This window comes from Poecilia formosa, unplaced genomic scaffold (genome assembly GCF_000485575.1).
Source record: "Poecilia formosa unplaced genomic scaffold, Poecilia_formosa-5.1.2 Scaffold354, whole genome shotgun sequence".
NCBI classification, from domain to species: Eukaryota; Metazoa; Chordata; class Actinopteri; order Cyprinodontiformes; family Poeciliidae; genus Poecilia; species Poecilia formosa.
The window spans coordinates 469,962-488,184 of record NW_006800293.1 but is presented as its reverse complement, the minus strand read 5'-3'; the positions used below and the strand labels follow the sequence as shown (position 1 = coordinate 488,184).

The following is an 18,223-nucleotide window of genomic DNA, read 5'->3' as shown; positions in this document are numbered from 1 at the left end:
GAAATTAATTCAGTTCTCTAGCTTTTAAATAGGCAGACAGAATTAAGAATTAAGGCAGCTAAAACCTTGAAATGCCTCTGCAAATGTGATAATTGCACAAAGAGCTGCGAACAGATTGGAGGAGACTGAAACGACGGAGATAAGTAAAAACCGGCGCACGATGAGAAGACAAGTCGGCGGAGTTGGGCGTCAGAGGAAGGAGATGACAGCCACTGAGAACAGGAAAGAGGTGAATGCGATGAATGAAAGAGAAGGTGGAAAGATTGGAGGGAGGGACGCTGCCTCTTTGTGTCACCGAGGATGAAGGGAGGTCAACAGCAAGAATCTAATGATGCAAATTAGGGCTGATGCTGCGCCGAATGCCACAAGAGAGGCCAAACATGAAGCACATCACGCCACAACACGAACAGTAATTTAGTATATTTAAGCATCTCAACATTTAAGAAAAATGGCTACAAATTCTCCTTGAGGAAGTGACCCAAACCGCCTGACTGGTACCTGGTCAAAGTAGAAGCTCGTCTACGCGGCAGGCAAGTAAGCAAGTTAGAAGGAGAAAGATGGGGGGAGGGGAGCAGTGTGACAGTTTTCCTTCTGCAGCCTTTGAACAGCAGCAAAATGCTGGATTCATATGAGGAGAGAATCTATGATGGAAACGTTTGTGGCTTTGACCTGCATGCATAAACCAATTGGAGAAGACTTCAGTTTTATTCGATTGTTGACGCTTTGTCTTGTTTTTAAAATGTGCAACAAAAAAGAAAAAAAGTCAAAACATCATTGACTTGAGATCTTCCAACATAAAGGAAAATGACCTTCCCCCTTTTTTCAGTCAAGGTGTGGTAAATTAACCACGCACCCAAAAAAAGATATGTTCATGCACTGCGCAAGTGTGCATGGATGTGGAAAGCATTGCATATGCATACATAGCAGGGAAGCAGACAGCGGAGTAATTGCACGGCTTCATGGATAACAGTGACCCTGTTAGCCCAAAAGCTTATTGGCTGCCTGTTTCTCTGATTCGGCTGCTGCAACCAATGGGAGCTGTCACCACCGTTTCAGATGTGGGGATGAAAGAACAGAACGAAGAGGGCGAGAAGGACGGTGAAATAGAGGTGAAGGTTAAAAAAAAAAAAGGAAGACATAGTTGGTTGACATTGAGGGGAGGGAAGACAGAAAATGGAGAGTGACAAGGTTGGAGATGTGGGATGAAAGAAAGCAGGCGAATGTGGAGGAGAGAGCCGAATCCTCCGCTGTACAGAAACAAAGACAGCAATCCCTGCGCACTGGCAAAGCTATTTGGCTTGTGGTTGCACACCAACAAAGCACATGTGTGTGTTTTGTGCAGAAGAGTTGTCTGTGTGTGCATGTGAAGGCAGTGCTTTGCAGAAACAGTAGGCGATCATCACACTTTCTGGCCCCTCTTCTCACCGGAGATCCCACAAGAAAATCTGCACCAGTCCTGAGAGCACACATCTCTATACACACATCTGTCTGTGAGGGCTTTGTAAATGCTGCAGAGCAAGGTAGTGTAAAGAAACAGATCATTGCCAGGGAGAAGAAGGGAATTCGCAGTGGACGAAGCGTCTGGAAAGGTCAGAAAAGTGGCTGAGCAAATAAAAAGACGCTGAAGGCGCACGGTGCAAAGCAGGTCCTGGAGCTTGGGAAAGGTTTAAGGTATCGGAGGGTCTGATTATTTTTGACATGTAAAGTCAAAAAATATATTTACGTGCCAAATGTTAAAAAGATCGTAATCTGTATCCCACTTCTACAAGTTAACAATGGTTCAATGAACAGGAAGAATCACTAAGATTCAAAAAAGGTTATCAAAGTGAAAAGTAAATTCACTCATTTCGTACCCACTGTTTAAACTCACACTGGAAAAATGCAAACAAAACCAACCCATTCCATGTACTTAAACAGTATTAGACCTTTTTTCAACTTATTTTGGTTCTGATCCCTATTTGAACAGATCCAGCTAGCATAACTCCAAGCAACATAACCTTGGTAGATTTGAGTAATAAAACATTAAATAAGGATTAGAATATGCAGGCTTATTTAAAAGTGTCTGTTATCCAAGTCACCGGTACTTTGTAAAAAAATGTTGGATTTATGAAACTGATGCAAGCGACTCAAAGGCCAATGTGATTTATCAACTTGGTAAAAGCTTCCCCAACTCATTAGCTGTGCTTCTGCTGAAACATTTGAAGAAAAGCTCCTGCCGTATTCATAATCTGAAAACTAAAACCTTTGTTACAGAAAGTTCCATAAAAAATAAAAAACATCTCACAGCACCAGAAGGCCGACGTTGTTGAAACCCAGATCACATTCCTGATAGCCGATAGTGACATTTACCCCATGGAGAACTCAGTTCCTGCTGGAGGAAAAGTCATTATCCTTTGCTGAAAACAGATAACATAAATCATTTGCTGCTAATTAATCAAACGATTTCTCTCCAAAAAATAAAGACAAAGACTCCTCCTGGACAGAATGGCGACGCCGTCGGGGCCCTTGGGCTCCTAGAGGAAGCAAAGGAGACACAAAGAAATGACTGGAGTCCTCCCCCTGGGAGCATCCAGTTAAAATTCAAGGACTCTCTTCATCTCTCACATTAGCCGCCTCTAATGCTCATCCTGCTCCCTCCTCGGCTCTTACCGAGGTCACGGCTGAGATGTCTTGGTGGTACCCTGGGAGGCTGGGAAGCTTCCAAGCGCACGATTGACCTTGCGAGCGCGTGAAGCCAACGCGTTTGTCAATGCGCAGATCGTCTTTGGACTCGGAGAATCTTCACTGTCCTTGCAGGCAAATGATAGAGGTCAGCAAAGTGGAGACTCAGAGAGGGTCGTTCCATCCCCTCGCCATATGAAGTCCTCGCATCAAGTGTCGTGAAAGTGGGAGACAGCGGGGCTCGTTTCTGGGCGTTCAGGAACCGCCACCTTAAACGCGGCACATCTCTTGCATTTCAAACTGCGCCGTGGCAAGTGCTTGGTAATGAGATCAGTCGTGCTCTCCGAGGGCGACAGCTGGGGGAATAAACTGTCTGTTGCATTTTACGCCATCAAAGTAATGCAGCAGAAATCTGTAAAACAGCATGCGTGATCATCATTATCGTCGCAACAAACAGCCCTCAGGATCAACACTCGTGGACACACGAGCTTCATAAGACGGGAGAGCAGAAACGTTCCCGTCCTTAAAGCGTCCTTCCCAAGGACGAAGGAGACAGCGACAGATCCGCTCCATCTCCATGTGATAGTGAGTGAAACGATGGGAGGACTGACAGGCGGCAAGAAGAGAAAGATAAGGAATCACAAGCACCAAAGAAGAGGTGCTGACAGCTCGCCGCTCCACACCAACCTGAGAATGCTTCAGCTACAAAATATATATAAATATATATATATTGGAACCCCTTATCCTAATTTCAACCCCAATGCCTGAATTATTCATTCTCGAGCAATAGCAAGCAGAAAAAGGGATGAAAAGTCATTGCTCTATTTTCTATTCACATAATAAATTCATGACTGGATGTGCAAAAGTAGAAACAAACAGTGGAGGTGTGGAGGACACCGCCAGAGCCATTTGGAGGAAAACACAACAAAGATGAAAAAAAAAAAAAGCAAGATGAAATTCTGCGGAAAATCAGCATCACAGATCATTAGCCCGTCATCAGCTGAGTTTGAGGCTTTTACACAAAGGAACCAAACGGAGGAGGCAAAATCTAATATCTGATTGGATTAAATGTTAAACATCCCCGCTTGTCTTAATCTACCAAAGAAATTCAATGATTGCATTTATACAGTCTCTGCTGAGATGTTTAAACGCAGATATTAAAAGATATTTTGTCAACTTCACCTATTTATGAAAATGTTTTACGTAGCTTACAGTTTTAGTGTTTAATCCAAGACGAAACAACCCAGATCCATTTCTTTTCACAGATATTAGCAGGCATGTTCATATTCCTAAAGCCTTCGTACTGGCTGCATTTTCTTAAAGGTTCTTTTACCCTAAAGTCAAAAAAAGTTCGTTAAGCAGGCGTTTAACCAAGGTGCTCAACTTATGGAGTCCCAAAGGAGCACTCAGGTCATCCAGCCAGATGTTTTTAGTGCAGCTGAAGTCCAAATGAAATCACAGATGCAGTGGGAGTCTCTGCGATGCAACCTACCACTTAATATGATCCTGCCTAAAACCTGACTTTGTTTTTGTTTTGTTTTTTACACTGGCTTTCATTTCAAGTTCAATTTGAGTGTGTATCCGTCATGATTGAGGGTTTGGTGAGGTGAGGGAAGACGTAGGCAGACCCAGGATGAAGGTGATGACGATGATTTAATGATAAATATCCATGGAACAGAACAACGTGGAGCACAACGAACACATGACGGCACAGGGAAACTGGCTAGTACACACGACAAGGATCCGACAAGCGACAAAGACAAAAGGTGGGACTAAATACACTGGGAGGGTAATCAAAGAAACGAGACACAGCTGGGAATCAATCAACAGGGAGGACAGAGACTCACAGGGGAACAGGCTAATAAACACAGAAAAACCTCAAAATAAATACACAGAAAACAGTATCATTGTTTTTATCTTGTTTTATGTTGTTATACTGCTGTTTTCATTTAATTAATAGATAGTTTTCATTTAATTAATAGATAGTTTTATGCTAACTTTTTAGCCTCTGGGGTCAACCTTTCTGTTTCAAATCTTTCACTCTGCAAGTAATTTCACAAAAGATCGCAATACAAAGGGCTTCACGGAGTAATATCGATGACGTTTCCAACAGAAATATCCACATTCAAAAATATACAAGTTACGTCACCGGGATACCGGGAATTTTCCCGGTGGGCCATTTTGACAGCAAGGGCTTTGTGTGTGTGTGTGTGTGTGTGTGTGTGTGTGTGTTTAAAGCTGGTATCCCACTGTGATCCGTAGGCCGTGTATGGCAAGCCATTTTACCATAAAATCAGTCTGTGTCTATAATTTCATTCCATATATCTAATATGACTTTCGACTAGAGACTACATTTTGACTGTCCTGAATGGTATTGTAAGATAACTACAGATTTTTAAGCCAAGCTTGAAGGCAGCAGGTAGCCTCAGTGGACCCTTGTTCCTTACGATATGAATTGGGAAATTAACACATTTGCATGTTTTGAGGAAGAGATTACTTAAGACTTGGGGCAGTGGATTCACTGGGTTATAAAACTAAAGTGGTATGTTATTCCTTTTAACAGAAGTGGACGTTTGAATTCCCAGACTTTCATTTACCCAAACACAATGAGGCACGTCAGCTCTGGACCAGATTTCAGATGTCGCAGTGATGAATTCAAAAGACGAGACTGACAGACGCTTTAAGGTGCTCTGCTGCACTTTTTAAAGGAAATGCTGCATGTTTAATGTGTTCATTAAACATGAAAATGCTTCAGAAATATGAAAATTCACTCATAATTTTCAACCAACTCGAAAAGAAGTTGACATATACATCAAAACGAGCAGACAAGTAAAGAAATGTGACGGTCTCTCTCTTCTGTCTGGACCTGATTGCTTTTTATTCAAGCGATCCTTCTTGTCAGACATTTTCCATTCAAAAGACCCTGGCTGCTTTGCCACAAGGCAACAAGTCTTAGGCCAATTTAAAGCTGGTGAAAAACACAAACTGTTCAACCGGCAATGGAGCGCATGATTCAAGGTGGGTTTTATTGTCTGATCGCGAGCAGAGGCCGAGCAGAGCCACGTTTCAATTTAAGGAGGCAGCTAACCTTTAAATCCAGAAGAAGAAAACACACAAACTGCATACAGATTTAGTTGCTTCCTTAACTGCTGGCCTCTCTGTCATCTGTGACACGTATTAAGGACAAAGCAACACATATGTGCTGGCATTCCCAACTGATTCCCACATGTCTCCATTCCTGCAGGGATGGGTACTGCACAAAAGTGTGCGTGTTTGCGTGTGTGTGTGTGTGTGTGAACGTCCAATGGTGAAAAGGCCTCCAGCTTCTGCAGGCCTGTTTGTGTGGCAGTGAGGCAGAAGTAATGTCTGAATCTGTGCTTCCTCAGAGCAAAATGCATGCATGTGTGTGTCTGTGTGCATGCATGTATATCTGTGTGTGTGTGTGTTTGTATAAAAAACAGGGGGTCACTGCTAAAGGACGGTACAAAGAGTCTGTCTGTCTGTCTATATTCACCCAGAACAAACAGCCCTTAGAGCAGTTTTTATTAATGAGAATGAAGAAATTTGGACACAAATTAGAGAAATCTTTGTATTTTAACAATCTGCTTTGCCTGAGGAAACAAAAACATGATGAAGCTGCAGCTACTGCTGATGTTAACATGGAAGAAATCAAATCAATAAAACCTATCTTATGTTTACAAAAATAGTTGTGTTTTTAGCAACAGCGAGGAACCGAATAATACATTTAACCAAGTTTGTAAATCCAACAAGCTCTTGTCCCATATGTGAACTCTGACACGAGCTAACGTGTCTCCCCATGAACGGCCGGAGACATCGTATGACGCGAGGAGTATGGAAAACCTAAGGGCAGACATGAGCGAGCAGGCGGGACCGGATTCAGTGGTTTATTAAAGTGCAAATTTTGCTCACAGGCAGGTAGACGGCAAACGGAAACGGCCCGAGAATCACACAACGGGAAGCAGGACAACGGCAGAAGGCATGAACCTTTAACGGGCCGACAGGAAGCAATGAAGGCTCGACGGCAGGCATGAGCACCCTGTGACGAACGCAGGACAGGTGTGAGTCGTGTGTGAGGGCCCGGCCAGTCAGTGTGACAGCAGGCAGACAGAATGAAAACCAAACAAAGCGGAGACAAGAGTGACACGAACGGAGGGATTGAAACTGTCCCGTCTCGAAATCTTCTAGGAGCTGTCAGACGTCTAAATGCATTTTACTTGAAGCCGGTGAGCTCTTTTAATGTTACACTGATTCCTGCTGGGTGACGATGTTCTTTCAACAATGATAAATATTTAATATCTGCCCTTACTTTGACCACGAGACGCACGGTGCCTTTAAAGCCTCTAAAGGTCTCTTCCAATTTTATACGCTATGACTGAATCTCATCTCAAAAAATTTTTTTTTTTTTTATCTTACTAGATTTTCAGAATCCTCTTTATCCTGCTTTAACATCAATAGGTGTTAAATATATTTCAATACAAAGTAAAACACACAAATTTCTTTTAAAACTGACCCAGAAAAGATACTTATCTTTACTTACAAATGACTTAATACTTGCCATGAAAATTCTCATTTTTTAGGTCAAGGTTGGTTTACTACTTCACTTTTCTCCTGCGTTTTAAAGGAAAAGCCCCAACTGGATTTAAATCCAAGGTTTAAAATCTACAACTTTATAAAATAGGAACTAAAATACATTCAGCAGCTGGTTCTGTGCTGGATGTTCTAGAAAATGTTCCCACAAACACACGATTGGACCAAAAGTTTCATCTTCGGTCATGTCAATCACAGTGATCAGTGAATGCATTTGCATAAATCTCAATAGTTTTTAACTCAAAGAAAGTAAAAGATATTTCTCCAGACTGAGCAGAACACTGTTAACCTCTCTCTAAGCAATGCTTTTGTCATTAAGGGTGGTTTGGTGGTGGTGAGGATTGACGCTGATACTCAGGTATGGTGAAGATGATGATATGTTTAATAATAATGATGCTCGGAACAGTCCAATACAGGCAGCACGGCAGAGAATAAAGCTAGCGCTTAACACCGGTAGCAACTGTACAAAACAAAGACTGACATGACGAGCTCATACCGGCACAGGACTTTGCAGTTCTACTGTGCCGGCAGACTAACAATCAAGGACATAGATTTACGTTTGACATTAGACAAGGACCCAACAAGAGACAGAGACAACAGGTGGACATAAATACACACGGGGTAATCAAGGGAACGAGACACACCTGGGAACAATCAACGGAAGAGCAGAGACAGAGACTCACAAGGAACAGGATAACAAACACAGAAATAACTCAAAAATAAACACAGAAACACGGATCATGACAGCTTTAGACTTTCCTTTTTCTCTCTGTCCATTTACTCTCTTTACGTCCTTATTTTATCACAAAGGAAATGTGCAGGATGCACAGCATAGTTTTCCAATGATAGGCTACAAGCTGCTGCAGCAGAGAACTGAAAAATGAAAATGATTTCAGAGGTAAACTATTTCATTGTCACAAGTCTAGAGTGGCATCCTGTATTCTTTTCTTTGGTTGCTTGTTTCTAAATGAACATTTTAGTTGTATGCATAAAAATGTTTATTGACGACCATAACCAAATCTGGTTTAACGTATTCTGACAGCACAGTCAGATTATAATGTACAGTACTGTGATTTTGGTGTTGATGTAAACTAATTGAACTCCCATCGATCTTAAAAGTTGGACCCGGTTGGGAACTTAAACGTCTTCTGACCACCTAGATAAAAAAAAAAATCTCTCCTGTTAGATCAATATCGGTTCATAACTATAAAAACTCAAACAGAGTCTCGAATTTCTGTCGAGGCAGAGGAAATTTCAATCTTTCAGCAGCCATCCTCGCCGTGTTTCTTATAGCTGCCTGAACTTCATCATGTTCATCGTGTTGCATCGCAAAACCCCGTCAGGGGAGAACAGCTGACAAGATCGTCAGTTTCACTTTCGCAGCAGATCATTCTGTATGTATGTAAGAAGTCACTAGTTTCATGCAGGACTATGTGTTTTCCCTCACAAAAAAAAAAAAATCTTTGCTCAGATGCTGCATGAGAAAATGTAAAGCAGCCCACTTTAGCAACAATTCCTGCCTCATATATTAAGACTTGAAAACTTAAGAGTCTGAATCTATATAGTCAACAAATGTTTCACTACACTGGAAATATTTCCACACTTGGGACTTGCTTATTTTTGCACTTCTTTAATTTTCACACTTCGTCTATGTCAGGACTGTGTAGGAGTCTGTAAGTGGACTTTGAGACATGCAATTTGTGCTGTCCTGCTATCTTATAATCTGTGCATCTTAAATGTCTTTTTTGACCTCTGTCTTGTCTCTCCATCATAGAAATCACAAGCTTTCACATGACGACTGATTTTGAAAAACTAGACGACTGATTTTGAAAAACTAACAACACTTTCATCCCACATGTCTCATGGTGAGGAGGACTTTGTGTCCAGCAAGGCGTCAAGGCCTTGTCTTCTCCGAGTTTGTGGCTAAATCTTCATTGGGTATGAGTAATTATTCAAAGTTCTGCATGTAGAAGAATTGTCTCGAAGTAATTTAGTATTCTAGACTATTTAGTGCATACAGAATATGTTTTGTATGACTATTAAAAACCTCCTTATGTTTGAATTTTTACATCTATGGATAGAGACGGGGTAAACTTTAAAAAAAAAAAAAAGCCCCTCAGTCTGCCGCCTAGTGTAGTGAGCTCTGTGCCGTGCTCAACGCTTGATACCTGAGTCATAAGAATCCAATTTCGTAAGAAAGTAGCACAGCACTCCATCACGGCTATCACCCGAGTCCCTTTTCCAAACAGGAAAATGTGGTTTGTGTTGTGCCTAGACAAACTGAGGGGATCAGGGAAGGAATCGATAGCAGCACAACGTTCTTTGAGAGAGTTCTTATGGATCGGAGCGCCGCCGAGCCTCAGAAAATCACTGATGAAACAACAAATGGCATTAGAGGAGAAATAAGAAAACAGAAATGAGGAAAGCGACGTACACGAGTGAGACTCTTCAGCCTCATGTGAGCAAAGTACAAGCTCCATACCGAAGCACAAACGCACACACACACACACACACACAAACCGAGAGGCATTTGTGCCCTGTGTCAGAACTTAACATTTAACATTGAAGCTAATAAAAAAAACACCAGTCAAACTAAAGAAAATCACTCCAAATAGTAGTAAATACAAATCTAAACAAAAATAGTCATTTTGTCTTAATCGCTCTGTGGCTGCCCCTGTTCGTCTCTCAGCCACACTCACGTTGCCAAACACATGAGAGAACGGAGATAGGTGAGAACACAGGGGACCTCCTACATCGTGCAGCTGCTCATTAACTGAGCTGCATAATTAAAAGGTAAAGTGATACTATTTAACCTGCATTAACATCAAATTAACTTCAGTACAAATGGTGCACAGATGCACACTGAGTAAATCTCCCCAACTGAACTTACAAACATCCAGGAAGCACAGGTGAGCAGACGTCCAAACTCCACGAGGCCTAATAAACATTTAATCAGGTGAGAAACGCAGTGACCTCGTTCATGCAGGGACAACGACACCCTGTTTGTGTAAAATTCAAAACACTGAAAATAAAGAAAAAAACTTTCCATTGCTCACTCTGATGAATGTTTTCAATATTATATATATATATATATACCTATATAGATTCTATATTGCAAGTCAAATTAAAATAAAATCTAAAAAAAATATATGTATAATTAGCCTTTTGCTTCACTGCATATATTTATTTCTGTGTCTTGGGTTGATGTTCTGAGTTTCTTTGTTTTATTCTTTTAGGGCTGACCCAAATGCCTGAAAGCACAAATGACTGAAAGTAAAAACGATTAAGAAGATAACTTACGTTTATGTACGCTGTTGAACAAAACATATTTACATAAATTAGTTTCTTTCAGTGATAATACTACAGAAGTATCTAACAGATAAATGTAAGCAAAGCAACAATGATTAAGTCAGAAAACCTAATATTGTTTTGAAGCTATAATTATGTGTGTAATATAAATAAATAGTTGGTGAACTAGTTATTAAATGAAGTCATGTAACGGATCAGCGTATAAGTTTATACTTCCAACATTTTATTTCATTTTTTTTAAAGATGCTGCAAGGTGATGTGTGAAAATTTGCCCATTTTTGAAATATAATAATCTATAACATGAATAAAATGCATAATTATGTTTTGCTTATGAATTAATTTATTCATCATCTCTTCTCAAGCAAAACCATAAAAACCAGAAGGAACCCTTGAAACAAATTGGCCGTGAAGTCGGAACATGGAGTCAGAATGAACTGTACATTTAATGCTAATTAAAGTCTTGTTGTGAAGCTAATTGCTTTCTTAAGGGGTTTGCTTAGAACCGTCCATTTTAGTCTTTCTCGTAATAACAGATTTTGTTTCATATGGTCACAAAAAAGAAAAAGAAAACCCAGAGTGTTTTCATATTTGGTGTGAAAACATTGACTGCTGGTGGAGTGTGACATTCATAACAGTGATGTAACCTTGTGGCAAATGGCTGCTGGAATCAGGCACTTTATTTTTCTGCTTGCTGTGTTCAAACTAATCTCATGGGGAGAACGGGGTGCGAGTGAAGCATGAAGCTGTCTCCCGAACGAGATAGCCGGATGTTACGGAAGCGTTGTGGAACACCTCGCAGGAGAAAAGCCTTCCGTAATTAGAAAAGGAAAGATTTAATGATCGCTAAATTCAATTTGAGCATTCCCTTTCAAAATACATTTAAAAAATCACTTAGCGGATATTTGTCAGACCGAATGACGGCGCGGAGCTCAATGCTCGTGTAGCTCAATAAAAATTCATTAAAAAGTGCGAGACAGCAGGTGACCTTAAAACTTTCCCCGGCTGAGATTGAAAGAGACAGCGGTGAAGTGCAGCAGGCGGACAGACGGATGGAAACCGAGAGCGGAGCGGAACAACAGAATTTGAAGCCCTGAGGTCACTTCCGAGAAAAAAAAAGACTGCAGCCGGAAAGTAAATTAAAGTAAGCGAAATAGAAAGCGGAAAGGGTTGCATGAGGGAAAGGCTGTTTGTGAGAGAACTATTTTTTCATAAAGGAGGCAATGAAAAACAGAGAGGCAGAAGGAGGAAGAGAAGGGAGAGGAGGCGTCGAGGCCAGGAGGCTGTAACAGAGGGAAGGAGGTGCAGCTCCCAACTCCGTGTTAGTTGACCCAGGGAAAAGGCCTGCTTCTTTATTACAGACTGAGATCATGCCCTTTATTTCACACCATATATTTTACACCAAAGCATTATAACCTCTATGGACTCACAAAATAACAGAGTCACAAGCACACTCCCACCCCAGGTGAGTAACACTGAAAACAGGACCATTAAAATCAGCAACACACAACTCTGCACCTCAATCCTCTCTTTAATAATGCCTTGTGCTTCATCACATTTTTCTTTTTTTTTTGCGTGTGTGGATTTATACAGTGTGTGTGTGTGTGTTTATCCGCAGATCTCTGGGGTTGGCAGACTTTGTCCTTGTCTGTGAAATCACCTCAATCACACTCCAGTGAGCTAATGGGAGCAATCCTCTATGCAGGACATCTGAAGACCCACGATGCATTGCTCAAGGTTGGTCATCATCCTTACTTACACACGTGAAGCGCTTGCTGAGATCAAAAGCACCTTTGACAACCACCTATTTACCTTTCCTTCAAAACTTCTCAGTAAAGCTCTGCACAGATAGTTTCTTTCTTTTCTCACACCTCCCTACAGTAAAAAAAAAACGAAACAAACTATTATTACTTTTTCCTTCCTGGGTCCCTGACCTGCTGCGTTCACTTTATCATCTTCCCATGTTGGCTTTTAAACCCTGCGGAGAGGTGGCGTACCACCTGAATCCCAATTTGCCATATTACTATTGAAACAACAAAACTCACAGGAGTTTTAATAAATGTGTAGCATACTGAGTAAATGATTTCATTGAGTGAAGAAAGTCCAACATATTATAATGAGCCCCAGGTATGACGCCGAGTGTTTGAAGCTCGACGCCCCTTTGTTTATGTCGATTTGGTTGAGACTCTTATTTTGAAATTGGAAAGGAAGTGATTAGTGTTGGCTAATTTTGCAGCTCTTGTGTCGCTAACAAACTTTGTTATAGAAGCGTTGAAGAAGCTTTCACTAAATCATTTGTGTGGCAGCGTTTTAGATAAAAGGTTGGTAAAAACAATATCTGAAAACATCCAATCGGATTAATTATTTAAAAACTTTTATTTTAAGAATCTGCATCCTGTGAGCCAGCCCAAAGGCCCGATGAGTAAAAGCTCTTATACATTTGTTTTAAATTTTAATTAGGTTAAACATCTAGTAGAGCAGTTGTAATGCAAAGAGACCCTGGAAGTTTGTAAACCCAATAAAGACCTAATATGGGGACTGGATTAGAAAAAAATTGACAACTCAAAACTGCACATTATCAGAAAAACCTACATAGAAGCAGCATTCAGCTTCTATGCACCATAAATCTGGAACAAACTTCCAGAAAACTGCCAAGCAGCCGAAACACTGAGTGCCTTTAAATCTAGATAAGACTTCACCTGATTAAAGTTGCCTTTGAAACATAATCAATGAAACATTAATTAACAATCTGATGCATAATGTTGTTGACTTCTATGTTCTATAACTTTATTTTTGTGTTTTTATGACGTAAAGCACTTTGAAATGCCTTGTTGCTGAAATTTGCTACACGAATACAATTTGATTTGATGATTTTTTCACACATAGATGTTTAATATCAAACTTAATTCAATATTAATACTAAAAATGATGAAAAAAAATATTCCAAACTGATGACAATAAATTACCTATAAATTGCAGCAAATAAAATCAAACAAAATAGAAAATAAACAGATAAAAAAAAATGTTGTGTTTTATAACTTCTGTTTAAAGTGGTTAGAGTTTCATCAGGGTTAATGATGAGAACATAATTACTGTATTTTGACAGCTTTGCTTTGTTTAAATCTCCAACACTGAGCTTGTGGGCTCCTGACTCAAACTGAACGTAAACTCCACGGTCCGTCTGCGGATCTGAGACGATACGAGAAGGAATTTGAAAATGTCTCAAAAGAATCTGAAATCAGTCGACCGTACGGAGAACAGTCCACAAGGGGAGAAAACTCAAATCACACTGCATGTCAGGTCATTTTGGACAAGCTCACCCTGAAAGCAGACCGCAAGATGCTAACGTAAGTCTGCAAATACCCAAAAACATCATCACACAAGATGTTCTTGCAGCTGTTGTTAAGAAGCTGTTTGTCTGTACAATCAGGAGTCTTCAGCCGAAGGAGAGCTGCAGGTAGAAAACATTTCCTCTTTAGAAAACCCATGAAGAGACAACAGGCAAATATCCAGACTTTTGGAATAACACTTTCTGAGTATTCATTACTGACTGAAAATGAAACGCAATCGTTTTTATTTTTAAACACAAAACGCTAAGCCTGAAACTGTGAGTGATGTAAGCCAGTTTGGGGCTTACATCACTTCGCTTTCCATGCAAAAGTTGTGATCGGAGTGTGCGGTTTCCCACCTGTATGTGGAGACAGGGGAAACTTGCGGAGCAGATGGCAAGGTGGGGAACTGAAGCCACACCGCGTCGCCATTTCTCTCAAACATCTAATTTCACTCCATATGAAACTTTAATAATAGATCAACTTTACCACAAGTATCCAAGCAGCAGTGTTATTTGTGCTTCCACTGTTGAGCCATAACTATGCATGAGAACCAATCTTAAATCGAAATCCACACAAACATTTCATCAAAGTTTTTTTCCTTCTGTGATGTCCAGGGTGTTGGGTACCACATATTAACACAAAATTCGACAAGGTGTGAGGCAATCAGACTGATTTCTGTTAACACGTAAAGTCAGCACGTGTTGGTGCTCGTACGAGGCTCGCTTCAATATTGTTCACACCTGTACCCGTATCCATCATCTGTCGCCTTCACCCAGCAAGATAATGCTTCAGGTCACAAAAAGCTTAAATACGACCGGGTTTTTTGTGGTGGTGTCCTCAGTCAAACAGAGCTCCTTCAGGAAGTGGTGGAACAGGAGGTTCATGTCAGCTGACAAGTCCGGAGCGCCGTGGGAAAGTGTGCGATGCTATCATGTAAGAAGGAACCAGAATCTCTGGGAAATGTTTCCGACACCTTGTTGAAGCTACACCAGTGAGAATTAAGATGGTTCAAAAGGTAAGGAGGTACCATCACCAACTAGCAAAATGTACCTTACAAAATGACTGGTGAAAGTATAATTACATATTGGTCTCTATAAAGAATGTAACAAGTTGTAAGACAAATGACATTTATAAAAACCTCTGCAGCAAAATATGTATGGAGAGTTGAAAGAATAGGGAGGTTTCAGCTCTGATGAGTGGTTTAGTCAGCGAAGGGAAGCTTGCTTTGCAGACAGGAAGAGAACGCTGTGAACAAAGATAAAGTCAGAAACCCAAACAAGTTAATGATGAGCTGCAAAAAAAACCCCCATCATTACAGGTTCGTTTATTCTGAACCTTTAAATTTCCTGGGGGTTTTGGGTGATTTGCGGGGAACGAAAACAATCGGTATTCCTTTTCCTGATACTTTTTGCTAAAACTGATGGACCTCTAAAATATGACAACCAGCTCCTTTCTCATCCTTTGCTTTCATTGTTGAAGAGGCAGAGAGGAAACTAGACGGGCCTGGTGTCCAAAGGGGAAAGATTCGGGTGTAGGTAATTGCTTACAAAGATAATGCAACAGGAGATAGGATCAGAGGGGAGGTGACAGTCTGTAATTGGAAATGGTGAAAGAAAGAAGACTGTGAAAAAGGATTGGCGAAGGAGAGGAAATGGGACTCAGTGCAATGCCGAAAGACCCCATGCAGCCTTCTTGGCGTTACAGGCCAGTAGGTAGGCGGTCACTAAACACTATAGGTCACGTTAGACAGGGTTGTTCGTGTCATGTTCCCCCTTGTGGCGTCCCGCAGGGCAGAATGTAAGCCCCGGTTTTCGTCAGTTTTCTATTTGCCACGGCCCAAAGCTGCACACTGTGTGCCCAACACCACAACTCAGGCACAAAGTTAATGTAATGAGCCAGAAAAAGATCTCAGCCCAGAGACATGAAACCCAACAACATTCCACCAGTGGAGGCTTATTTACATGCATCACTCAAAATCGGTTGAAAAAATTCACCCTGGTTGCAAAAATAAGCATTTAGAAAAAAAAAAAGGAAAGCATGACCATGAATGGACACACACACACACACACACACACACGCACGCACGCAACCCCTCAGCCTCATCATCTTCTTTCCTTTGCTTTGCTGCGAGGACGAGTAAGGAAGTCTTGTCAGTGCTGGTAGTCGTCAGCGTAGAAGATCAGCAAACACGCAGTTTTGTTTCAAGTGTGCCTGAGCTCTATTGGTGAAAATACTCCAATAGACGAGGGTTAAATATTCATGCCCAACTGTGTGCGAGTGTGTGCCTGCATGCGTGTGTGAGTAAACGTACCCAGGACGGAAGCGTGGTCCCTGATGCCTCCTCATCCGTCCAGCTGTGTGTGTATGCAGATCTGATTTCCTCTCCTCTTGGCCCACAAGTGGCCGTGGCCGCTCGGGAGGCTCGCCGGTGTGATCTTCTGATCTCTCCCCTCAGTCGGTCTCACTCCTCGGCGCTCCAAACATGCCTCTGACTCTCCTCTTCTTCCCAGCTCTGCTTCCTGCCCTCCCTCCTGCCGACAGGCTTATGTGTGCACACTTCACACCTCCTTCTCACTCCTTGTTGCTTATCGTGACCCCGGTAAAAAAAAAACAAAAAAAACAAATGAAAGCCCGTTGCGTTAAGCAGGCAAACGTGAGACCCTCCTCTCCCTCGGCCAGTTGCTGTTCAGCAGGTCAGGGATCCATCCGTCTCCCAACGACGTGGATGTGGAATCAAGGGAAAGGAGAGGAAGGATGGGGAAGGAGAGAGCTGTTGCTGTAGCTGTTGCCTCTGCCTCCTTCTGTATGAGCGCCTCTCTCTCGCTTAGCATTCTTTTCATCTCTCTCTCTCTCTCTCTCTGCTCACTCACTCTTTACCTTGCACCACCCCCTCTCTTGTTCCCTCAGTCACTGTCTATCTGCTCCCGCTCTGGATGCTGTTGACCGCGTGTTGGAGCGAGTCTCTCTTACGGGAAAAGAAATCAAGAAAACAGGAGCAAGGAGACAGAAAATTTAAAACATGTAAAATAAATAAATAAATAAAATAAACAAAGAAAACTTCTTGACTATGAAAAATAATAAAAACATACATATAAATGATTTACATTAAAACATTTAGACAGTGCCATAGAAATGATTTTATGTCCCTGAAACTTTTGCTAATTTTAGCCATGCATTTTAATGCATTTTATTAAGATTTTATGCGATAAACTAACACAAAGCAGAAGATAATTGTGAAATGGAGGGATAATGACCTTTGAGCTTAAAACTTGTTTACATACCCTTAAATAAGTGTTGTATTCCACTCTTCCTGGATCACTGATTTGCAAAATCACCTTTTCCTGTGGCAAGTCTTCTGGGAACAGCCAAGCCCAAAATTATTCATACTCCTTGCAGATAAGGATATAATGTTTTTTTTTTTTGATTTATTTTTTATTAAACCTAGATATTTGCTTCTGATTGAAAACCACACAGATATTTTAAGGAAAAAGAGAAATGTTTCCTTGAAAATATCGGTAAAAGTAAAAGATTTCAAAAGCCGCTCTTACGATTTTTAAACAGCATATTTGTAGTTTTAAGATTTATCTTTGGCAAGGAGCTTCATGACTGTGAGGTTGGAAGGCCTTCTTACCATCACCCTAATCTCTGGCTCCCCCTACAGATTTTTTTTTTTTTTTTATCAAATTCAGGTCAAGTCTATGCTTCCAGTCAGAAGAAAGAAAATGGAAAAAGAATGTAATTATATCTTTAAACTTAAATCTGACATAGAGTATGAATAATTTTGGCCTCATCTGTGTAGAAATTGTTTAATTTATATATATATATATTTTAACAGAGGGATCAAAACACTAGAAAAAGGCTGTTTTGCATTTTTATATTTATTAAAGAGAAAGAGAGGAAATGCTCCAAATGAAAGTCAATAGGACATTAAGTTAAAGGTTTCTCTTTGACAAGAGAATATTCCAGCTTTCTCATCTGCAATAGATTGAAAGAATTGCAAACAGGCTGAAGTACTTTCTCTGTCTATCAGAAAATAAAGTGTTTCAGTCAATAAATTGATTGTAGTTGGCACAGCGCTTTGCCAAAGGGCTTCATTATGCAAGGAAAATCATGATTTATGCAGACTATAAATCCCAGACTGTTTTTCCGCCAGTGAGAGGAACTAAAACAAAACAACAACAACAAAAAACAACAATTGCACTATGCAATATTCTGTTAAGCAAAAACAGTAATTTGTGAAAATAATATTCTGGCCTCGGATTTATTGTCACATCATTCCAAGAAGCAATCATGCTCCTGCAGAGAAGGCGACGTAT

The 18,223-nt window shown here is 40.8% G+C and overlaps 1 protein-coding gene across 1 annotated transcript in view; it reads right to left on the bottom strand.

The window, feature by feature from the left end:
* lingo3b (leucine rich repeat and Ig domain containing 3b) overlaps positions 1-16,736 on the bottom strand; it is a 40,904-nt gene extending 24,168 nt beyond the window's left edge. The window contains exon 1 of the mRNA XM_007574517.2: positions 16,219-16,736. The gene's annotated coding sequence lies outside the window, so the exon portion shown is untranslated. The remainder of the gene's footprint in view (positions 1-16,218) is intronic.
* Positions 16,737-18,223: the final 1,487 nt, after the last annotated feature.